The sequence below is a fragment of the Lygodium microphyllum genome, chromosome 23, assembly GCF_053477565.2.
Source record: "Lygodium microphyllum isolate KBCC chromosome 23, Lygodium_microphyllum_v1.1.10, whole genome shotgun sequence".
NCBI classification, from domain to species: Eukaryota; Viridiplantae; Streptophyta; class Polypodiopsida; order Schizaeales; family Lygodiaceae; genus Lygodium; species Lygodium microphyllum.
The window spans coordinates 67,227,945-67,237,927 of record NC_141157.1 but is presented as its reverse complement, the minus strand read 5'-3'; positions in this window follow the sequence as shown (position 1 = coordinate 67,237,927).

The window sequence follows — 9,983 nt, the reverse complement described above, 5'->3', positions numbered from 1 at the left end:
GATCTTGGAGCGAATGAAAATATCATTTCCTTGCAATTAGCTAAAGAGCTTGGATTAAAGAATGAAGAGATGGACACTCCGTCAGAAGTTCACCAAGCTTTAAATGCTGATGAAGGTGACACAGTGAAGACTGTGATACCCTACATTGGCAAGCTCAAGTTTCAAATTCAAGGCTACAGTGACGAAGATACCTTTTGTATCGGAGACCTTGATGGTTGCGATGTGATTCTTGGCATGCCCTGGAATCATAGAGTAGATTCAACCATCTTCTCTCAGAAAAAGAAGGTAGAACTCACCAACAAAGGCAAGAAGTACGAGATCCAAGCTGGAGTTTCTGGAGACACCATACCTATGGTAAGCCATATGCAAGTCTCTAGAGCAATTAAGGATTGTGTTCAATGTTGTCTGCTTTATGTCACTGATGTAAAAGATAATATGAATGTTGAAAACCAAGAGCGACTTCAGCTCTTGGAAAAGTATAAAGATTGTTTTTCGAAAGATCTTCCTTATCAGCTTCCCCCAGAAAGGCCAGAAGACCATCATATTGATATTATCCCGGGCAGCTCTCCTCCTAATATAGCACCATACCGTGTGAGCCGTCCTCAACAAGAAGAAATCAGAAAGCAAGTCAATGACCTACTCAACCGTGGGCTAATTAGGCCAAGTAGCTCACCATTTTGTTCACCGGTTCTTCTTGTTCAAAAGAAAGATGGCACATTCAGGATGTGTATTGATTATCGAGCCCTCAACAAAATCATTGTGAAGAATCTGTTTCCTATTCCCAGAATTGACGACATTTTGGATCGTCTAGGAGGCTTAAAGGTTTCCAGCCGCATTGATCTAAAGAGTGGTTATCATCAAATTAGGGTAATACCACAAGATGTACACAAAACTGCTTTCCGCACTTCATACGGTCTTTATGAATTCTTGGTGGTTCCTTTCGGATTAACCAATGCACCAGCCACCTTTAATCGAATGATGGAGCGCATCTTTAGAGAGCATCGACAATATGTCGGTACTTTCTTTGATGATATTCTTGTTTTTAGCAAGAATGAAGAGGAGCATCATCAACACTTGGAAATTGTTCTACAATTACTTCAACAAAATCAACTCTTGGTAAATGGTAAAAAGAGTGAATTTTTCATGCATAAAATAAATTACCTTGGGCATGTCATCTCTTTTGAAGGGATTCAGATGGATCCTGAAAAGATCAGGATAATCCAAGAATGGCCTCATCTTCATGATGTACATGAGGTGCGATCGTTTCTTGGCTTATGCTCTTATTATCGCCGCTTCATCAAGCATTTTGCACATATGGCTTCTCCACTTCATGACCTTACAAAGAAGAAGATCTCTTTCCAATGGAAGGAAAAAGAGAAGGCAGCCTTCAAAAGGCTGAAAACAGCTCTTACTTCTGGACCTGTTCTTATCATTCCAGATCTGGTAAAACCATTTGTGGTGGAAGCAGATGCTTGCGGTGATTGTATTGGTGCAGTGCTAAATCAAGAAGGCCATGCCGTAGCCTTTGAAAGCCATCGTCTAAATGATGTGGAGAAAAGATATAACATTTATGAAAAGGAGCTCTTAGCAGTGGTTCATGCTTTAAAGATATGGAAACATTATCTTTTAGGCAATGAATTCCTTATTAAAACTGATCATCAAAGCTTGAATTATTTCAAGACTCAAAAGCATTTGCATGAGAAACATGCAAGATGGGAAAATTTCTTGTCTATGTTTCATTTTCAAATTATGTACACTCCAGGGAAAAAAAATGTAGTTGCTGATGCACTTTCTAGAATACCTCGCATTGCAACTATTACAGTGGCTCATCATGAAGATTTTTAAACGATGAAGAATACTTATGATGAAGATACTGATTTTGCAGCAATTTGGTCAAATTTACAGCAAGGAGGTTCTCATCCAAATTATTCCATCAAAGATGGTTACCTTCTCATGAACAATCGCCTTTGTGTCACTCTTCCTGTTCGACAAAAGGTGCTTAAAGAAAGTCATGAACCCCCTTATGCAAGGCATAGAGGGAGGGCAGCCACTCTAAGTGCACTTGAGCGCTACTTTTATTGGCCAACATTACGAAGAGATACACATAACTTCATTGAGGCTTGTCTAGTATGCCAAAAATCCAAATATGATAGGCAGAAGATTCCAGGATTGTTGCAACCTCTTCCAGTGCCCAAAGATCCATGGGAATCTATCACAATGGATTTCATCTCAGGTATTCCAAGAACACCTCAAGGTCATGATATGATTTGGGTCATAATTGATAGATTCAGCAAACAATCACATTTTATTCCATGTCATAAAACATTGAAATCCACACAAGCTACAAGACTTTTCATTCAACATATCTTCAGATTACATGATATGCCTTCTGAGATCATTTCAGATAGAGACTCCAAATTCACAAGTAACTTTTGGCATGCTTTATTTGAGAATTTGGGAACCACTTTAAAGTTCTCCTCAGCTTTTCATCCTCAAACTGACGGTGGCCAAACAGAGGTGATGAATCTCACTCTTTTGGATATTTTGAAAGCTTATGTTAGTGAACATAAGTCACAATGGGAGAAATATCTTCCATTATTGGAGTTTGCTTACAACAATACAGTGCACTCATCCACAGGGAAAGCTCCAAATGAAATAGTACAGGGTAAAGTGATTCCTCCTCCAATTATTCGCACTAAAGATAAGATTTTTGCTGCTGATGAGTTTGCTTCAGATTTAAAAACCGCAATGGATCAAGTTTGAGCCATTATCAAAGTTTCCCAAGAGCGACAAAAGAAGCAAGCAGATAAACGAAGAAGACCTTTGGCTTTTGAAAAAGGTCAATATGTCTTGCTAAAGTTTGATAAAAGTAGGCTCAAACGAGGTTATGGTCAAAATTCATCTTTTCCAAAGCTCTCCAGTAGATACTTTGGACCCTTCAAAGTGATTGAGAAAATAAATGAAGTTTCTTATCGACTTGAGCTTCCTACTCGTTGGAAAATACACAATGCTTTTCATGTAAGTTTGCTAAAACCTTACATAGGCCCAGAACCAAAGGAACCCATTACTGAAGATCCCCCAGAAGTTGAATAAACAGAGCAACTCTTGGAACCTGAAAAGATTTTGTTTCTCAAGGATCGAACCACGAGAAGTGGCCTTGTGACACGAAAATTCTTACTAAAATTCAGGAATCTATCCACAACAGATGCACAGTGGGTAGATGAAAAATTCATGAAGGATTACCCAAATATTCTACAGCAATATCAAGAAGCTTTTCAGTTGAGGACAGCTGAATAAAAGCCAAAGGGCTATCATAACTCTATAGAAACAGAATTTGTATCCTTTTTCATTAATTTGTCTATATAATAATTTATTAAATTTATTTCCTTTGCACTAATTAGATATAAAGAAAAGTGCATTGGAGCTGGCCACTGATGAGTGGTCACAGGTTATGGTGGACCCACGCGGTGGGTTAGAGAAAAGATAGTTCACACTTCCACCTATATGGCCCGATTGGGCGCCTATAACTAGAACTCACGAATGTCAGGGTTAGACTCGCACACAGAAAGGATTGATGCCTTGAAGTGTGGGCTAGATCCACCAGAACAGACAATTACAATCAACAAGATGGCATGATCATGAAATGCTTGTATAATATGCATGTGTGGGCTGAAAGCTTGAAATGCACATTTCTTTGCATAGGAAAGTCATATGAAGATTCGGATACCATTTTTGCGATGTACACAGAAAAAGCTTTCATATGACACCCATATTGGGGGGGTCCCTAATTTTAGGAGATCCCTAAATTTTAGGAGCCTCGAATTAGCCTAAAAATGCTAGTCCTAAAAAATAGGGATGTCATTCTAAAAATAGTAAGTTCTGTACTCTACTGTGCTTACTAAATTTGGTTGTTTCTATTCTTGACAGTATTCAACCCAAAAAGGAAGGCCATAGAGAAGAGGCAAGTGTGAAGACACTTGTCACACAAGTTTCCAAGTGTCCCACCACTTGTCACATCTCATGACATGTGGATGGACACTTGTCTTGTGCTACTCCACTTTCCCCTTTTGTACTAGCTCTTCCCTCTCCTATAAATAAGAGCTCGTTTTTCTTCATTCAGCATCATTTTTCTTTGCTGTAAACTCATGTGCAACACCCACAGATAGCCAGAAATTGGCCCCATCCATTCCCATCATCTTCCCCCACTTCTCCATTATCAAATTCCTCCATATTCCCTCTTCTATTCACTGCTGTTTTATAGGACAGCAAGCCTGTAAATTCATTATAGCATCTCCTTTTCAAGCTCTTTCTTCCATTTTAGCAACAAGAAGCAAGCCCTATCCATGTACTACTGTTCAACGATGGAGAAGGCTGATTTCCCCTTTTTCTTCTCTCATACTGTAAAGAAATCAGTTCTTATCATTGCATAATAGATAATGCATGTGTGTTTGTACATCTTTGCATGATCTTGTGAGAGTGAGAATTACTTCTTCTCACTCTCAGGTTGATTGTAACTGAGCTCTTCCCTAAGGGACTTGGGTTGAGCAGAAATACATTCCTTCGGGGGGGGGGGTAGCCCATCTTCAACCCTCAATCTTGTCTCCATTACTTTTACATTTTCATGGCTGTAATTTTGTGAGTAATTTTCATTTTCAGCTTTAAGTGTTCATTCTCTTTTATATTAAATCTCGAAAACAAGTGAATATCATAATTGTTAAGTATACTACGTTGTTCGGGGCGTTTACAGTATTATTCTCCCTATTACATGGTTGTAGTAGCAGAGCCAGAGATAAAAGCAGAGATAGAGATAGACATAGGAGCAGGGGCGTACACAGAAGCAAAAGCAGAGGATACAACAGAGAATCTATACTTCTCTTATTGAGCCCCTACAGAGGCAAAGATAGAGTCTGAAGAGGAAAATAATGACAATACAAAAGAATATTATGTAAGTGAATTGGAAGGATCTATCCAGTGTAAAGAGGATACAAATAAGTGTGAAGTTCTAGAGGTTATAGAAGCTAAAGACCCCATGTTGTTGGATAGACTGACTCTAGTATCATTTGGACTGGTTAATGAATTGCATTGTATACAAAATATCCATAAGAAATGGATTAAGTAGAATATGCCTTCCTTTAGTAGTGGCTCTTGTCACCCAAATCTACCCTTCTCAAGAAAGAACGATGACGAAGCACCATGCCAAAATGACCACTAGTCCTACAACCCAAACAGAACTCAGATGATTCCTGTTGTGTGACGTTCTTGAAGTCATCCTTAGAAGACGAGTCCTTGAGTCAAGTGATAATGAATCCTCCCATAAAATCCAAAACAACAATGACACCATTTTAGTATCCCAAGGAGTCAATCGAGTCCTCATTGAAAGATGAAGTCGGTTCAGCGGAACATCAAAAGAGGAGACCATTCCCTTGAAGGAGTCGGATCTATACCCAGAGGCAATTCATGGGACCTTCATCCACGAAGTGGAAGGTGAAAAGCAATTAACGTTCGTGGGATGCTGATGGTACTAAACAATACCTAAAGGTAGAAATTAGTCTTCCAAAAGAGGAGATGTCGATCCTGTATGACCTTTTGAAGGAGAACTTGGATATGTTTGCATGGTCATATAAAGATCTGAAGGGGATTGATCCCATAGTGTACCAATATCACATTGACCTAAAGTTTGATTCCAAGCCAATGAGGTACAGAAAGAGGCATATGAATCCAAACTACTCCACCTTGGTGAAAGCCGAATTGTTGAAGCTCCTTGAAGCTGAGTTTATCTATCTAGTGGCCAATAGTGAATGGGTTTCGCCCATTGTGGTAGTACCCAAGAAGAATGGAAAGCTGCGAATATGTGTGTGGAATTTTGAAAGCTAAACTCCAAGACAAAAAATAATAATTTCCCGATTCCTTCCATAGACCAATTGTTGGACATAGTGGCAAGAAATGAGCTTTACTCCTTATTAGATGGATTCAGTGGATACAACCAAGTCTAGATCGCAGAAGAAGATTAGTCCAAAATAACCTTCACAATACAATGAAAAACCTATGTTTATATAGTGACGTCATTTGGGCTCTGTAACGCTCCTACTACCTTTCAAAGTGATGATGGCCACATTCCAAAACCATCTGCATAACTTCATTGAGGTATACTTGGATGACATTTGTGTTTATAGCCTAATTTGTGAGCAGCATTGGGGATACTTGGAGTATTGCTTTGACAAATATTGAGAGTATGGGATTTCACTTAATCCTGATAAATGCATCTTCCAAGTCTCTTTAGGAGTTTTGTTGGGCTACATTGTCTCTGCACAAGGGATAGCAATAGATCCTATGAAGATTGATAAGATTGGAGCTCTAACAGTGCCAACTAACCTCAAAAAATTAAGGGGATTCCTTGGCCATGTGGGCTTATAGAAGGTTCATTGCACATTTTGGGACAAAGGCATCCCACTTGCATAAGCTCTTGAGGAAAGATGTAGAGTTTACATGGAAGATTGATTGTCATGAAGTGTCCAATACTCTCAAACAATGTCTGATTGAAGTACCCATTTTACAACCTCCTGATTGGATGAAGGAATTCCATGTGCACACTAATGCATCTGTCAAAGGATTAGATGCAGTCTTATGTCAAAAAAGCTCCTTAAAGTTATAGCAACCTATTTACTATGCAAGCCAAAAACTAACTAATATTGAAAGAAACTACACAGTGATGGAGCTTGAATGACTCGCAATGGTGTTTGCCTTGGAGAAATTCTGATACTACCTGCTATCAATGCACTTAAAATTCTATGTGGATCATGAGGCCCTTCCTTCTCGATGAAACAAAGTAGATGTGAAACGTCAGATGATGAGATGGCTCCTTCTATTCCAAGAGTTCAACTTTGAAGTGGTTACCAAGCTTGATTACTCCCATGTCCTGGCTAATCATCTCTCGCAAATCCCTCAAAGTGACAAAGAGAAGCATGATGACCAAGATCTTCCTAATGCTTCAATCTTTTTGGTTGAAATTTGTAACCCCATGGTATAAAGACATACCCAACCTCTTGGCTCCTCAATACATCCTTCTGGTATATCAAGCCACCGTGAGAAGAAGTAGCTTCTATTGGAATCAACTCCATACACCTTGTTAGGTGGCACTCTGTATAAGAAAGGCAAAGATGAAGTGTTTCGAAGATGTGTTGCATGAGACGAGCTCAAGATAGTTTTGAAATCATGCCATGACGAGCCCTGCATAGAGGACACTTTGTAGGAGAAGCGATAGCCAAAAAGGCCTTGCTCACAAGAGGATACTGGTGGGGCCAACTCTCCACAAAAACGCCTATAACTATTGCAAACATTGTGATACTTATTAGTGGATGGGAAAGCCTACCAAAACTAGTGCTATGCCACTACAACCCATCCTTCCCCTAAATAATTTTGAGAAGTGGGGAATTGAATTCATTGGCCCTATTAATCTGCCAACTAGAAGGAAGCAAAATAGATACATTTTGGTCTATATGGGTGCCCGAGCCCCCACAAAGATGTCTATGACTACTGTAAACGTCCTTATGCTTGTCAGTGGATGGGAAAGCCTATCAAAACCAGCACTATGCCACTACAGCTCATCCTTCCCCTAAAGAAAGTAGAACACATACATTTTGTTCTGTATCGACTATGTCACCAAGTGGTATGAATCCAAAGCTTTGAAGCGGGATGATGGCAACAACCAGCCCTATTCCTATATATGAGAATATCATCATTCATTTTGGTAGTCCCTTAGAGCCGGAGGTACCCATTTTCTCAACAAGATTATGGAAGAATTGACAAAGCTTTACAAGATTCACCATCGCAACTCCACACCTTACTACCCCAGAGCCAATGGCCAAGTCAAAGTTACAAATCACATCCTCCTTGCTCAATCTTGACAAGGATGATTATTGCACATCACCATGATTGGGATGATTGACTTACAAAGGCTCTCTAGGCATAAAAAAATATCCCATAAGACTGCTATAAGACACATACCCTTCCAACTAGTGTTGGTATAGAAGCCATTTTCCTTGATGAGTTAGAGCTACCCTCTTTGTGCATGGCTATCAAAGAACGCCTAGGTAATAATGAGTCCCCTTGCAACGTCGTCTCCTATGGCGCAAGATGGCCCTACAATATATGGAAGCTACCTAGGCTCAACGGAAGGCCTATCATGAAAGCTTCATCAAGCATAAGGAATTCAAGGAAGGTGACTTAGTCTCGCCTATGATTCAGGATTTGGTAAGTTGATCAATAAGTCAATGCCGATCCTTATCAACAATCCCTAGAGTGACGTGAGATTTCATTCTAACCAGATGGGAATGTGAGTATGGATTGCCCTCTATATTTATCAAACGAGTGTGAGACACAGAGGGTGGGGTGAGTGACCAGTCCTTGCCCTTTAAATCCAAAAGAGAGGTGAGATGTGTGAATGGAGTGTTGCACGCAAGCTAGGCCTCTCAATGCACAACACATGACTATTCATATGCACTACACTATAGGGCTCCCTTGCCTTCTTTCTTGCATTGTATGCCAGCATAAGGCGAGATGCACTACTACACCATCAATTGCACACAAAGGCATACAACCTTTGCACAAGTGGTAGTGAGGATTATAGTAATGGGTGTGAGAAACTCGGTTGTCCTCCTGTATCTATTGACACTAGAGCATGAGACAGAGGGGAGGGCTAAGTGTGATTGATTTCCCTTTCATTACCTGAGAGGTGAGGAGTGAGGGACATTATGACAATTGGCATCAGGTATGTTTTTGTCTCCCTATCCACACACGGGATAGGCCTTCACCATTACTACATACACATTACTCTATATGGCGTATTGTACTATAAGGCTCCATGACCTTTCTTCTTGCACCTATGCCAAATGGGTTGGGATGCACTGATACACCATCAACTATGCACATTGGCATGTTCCTTCTAAACCATCCCTCTTGTTGATTTCTAAATTGGGTGTGTGATATGGGTTCCAATCCTTCTCCTCGAGTGATGTGAGCTATGGGGTTTCTCCATGAGAATATACCCTATGATTACCAAAATTGCAATCTTCCCCTAATAGAACCCTGTTTATCCCTTTGAATTGGCCACTTTTTCTTTTTATGGCCCTTAGTTCCGAGCCACCCTTCATCAGTTATTAAATTTTGATGAATTCTACATGAATTAGACGTGTTTCCATGCAAACGTACCTTTTTCGTACTAGAATTGCAGTTTGATATAATAGCCTTAATCTTTCCCTTTTCTAGGAAATTTTTCCTTTTTACAGCCCATCTTTTCGATGCACGGATTGATCAATATTTATTGTTGCATGTTTATTGGTTGATTTTTACGTATTTTTTGTATTTTTTCCATGTGAGTACACTCTTTTCTTGTCTAAATGACATTTTCTTTGGATAGCCTCGAGCTATTAGTCCTCTCAAACATTTTTTCTTTTTCCTCCCTTTCATTTTGACTTATCGATTTTTTTTGAATTTTTAATTGAATTTTTAAACATATTTTTGTCCCTTTTTCCATGTGAATTATGTCTTTCTTCCACCAAAATCATGTTCTAACCACATAACCCTATCAATCACTATTCCTCAAATATTTTTCCTTTTTGTTACCCCTTGTTTTGACTTTCGGATTGTTCAAAAGTAATTTTTATTTGGATTTTTGGGTGTGTATTTATTGTTTTTTCCATGCAGCCCATCCCCTTTGCCATTGGAACCATGTTTTGACTAGATAGGCCTATCCAACTTGTCAACCAAATATTTTTCCTTATTATTGCATTCCATTTTTACTTTTTAATTTTTTGTTATTACATTTTTAGGTTATATTTTTCTATTTTTTCCATGTGAACGGATTCTATTCGCATCAAAACCGCATTTTGACTTGACAGGCCTGTCCGACATCTCGTTCCAGACATTTTTTCTTCTTTTTGCATTTTGTTCCAACCATCAAAATTTTAGGAATTAAATTTCATATG